Consider the following 1,600-nt stretch of genomic DNA (forward strand, 5'->3'; position numbering starts at 1 on the left):
TTGTTTAGAATTACGCCTTCATGCGTGCATTACAATGATTGTAAAGATAGATGCTTGCATATTTCTCGCGGATTTCTTCTGTGCATACATTTCCATATATTTTAATAGTAAATACTTTTTGCGTCGTAGATAGACCCTTCATGCTTCGAGGGAAGTTCTGAATTCCTCAGAAAAATCGAAATATTCTTAAGAGTTAAATCAAAAGATATTTTGAGTATGTATATCGATTTTAAAAATATTTTAAAAATGATAAATTTTTTTATTTATATAACAATAAATCATCCCTTTATATTTTGTTAAGAATAATTTATCTTTTTTTTACGGACATATCGAAAAGGATTGCTTATGATATGCGGTACATACGAATCTTTACACGATTTTACCAGGAATTTAACTTTTAAAAGCAGGACATACATATCTTTAAAGATATCTTTCGAAAAAGTTGATATCTTTCGTGAAGTTTCAAAAAGTTCTACCACTTTAATGTCGACATTGCTTATACGTATTACAAATTACTATATTTCGCTGGGTTTATTTCCGCTTGAGGAAAATGGCTCTCTCCCAGGAAAAGCTTTTTTTCTGCCTCGAGAAGACAATCTCTTTTCTTTTCGTATAAAACCATTCGCTCCAGAGTCTAGATTCCTGAAAAGTATTACAGACGAAAATATACGGAAATACATGATAGTATACGTTTCGTATATTATAAACTTTCCTGGTTTTCGTATGAGATATACTTTTCAAGAATCAAAAATCCTTAAATCCAGATCGAAGTTGACTTGAGAAGGTACGATAGATATTTCAAAATAATAACACAATTATGAAGATATATATTACAAATTACTCTGGATTTCATATAAAATAATACAAAAAATTTTTAACGACGATTTATCATCTGAATCAAAAGTTATTTTAAGAAATAGTATTTAAAAAATCTTTGCTCTAATAGAGATATATGGAAATGTATTATATAAAATAATAAAATTTTAGTTTTTTTATATGAATATTTAAACAATAATAAGATTGAAAATAAGATCGTTTATGTTAGATACATTACTTTAAATGCGAAGCGCCACTACGGTCTGAATATTAAGATGTTGAACTATTATATATATTCATTTAAATGAATTAATTTCAGAAATTATAATTATAATTATAATGATCAGGGTACGACTCCCGGCAATATTTTTCGCAATAAATTTATTACAGTTTTTTAAAGATTAAATTTGAAAAATTTGGGGAGATTACAAATATTTCAGATCGACTGCGTTGAAAATCCGATAATCATATCGGTACGCAAAAAAAATTATAATTTAATGAATATTTAAAATAATTTATGTAAAGTTTCACATTGTAATGCAGAAATTAGTTGTCCCCATTAGATAAATAAAATACTTGTTTTAAAGTCTTGAAATCGCTAAATCGCAATGAAACTTTGCATATTTATATAAAAACATTTAGACTTTTGTTACTATTTTTCTAATTTTTAGTTTGTAACAATAAAAATATTAACAAATAAAGTAAAGTAAGCTATAAAAATATATTTACAATAAAAATAGAATAATATTATAAATATAAGTTTTATATGTATATATAATTTATT

This window comes from Trachymyrmex septentrionalis, unplaced genomic scaffold (genome assembly GCF_001594115.1).
Source record: "Trachymyrmex septentrionalis isolate Tsep2-gDNA-1 unplaced genomic scaffold, Tsep1.0 scaffold97, whole genome shotgun sequence".
NCBI classification, from domain to species: Eukaryota; Metazoa; Arthropoda; class Insecta; order Hymenoptera; family Formicidae; genus Trachymyrmex; species Trachymyrmex septentrionalis.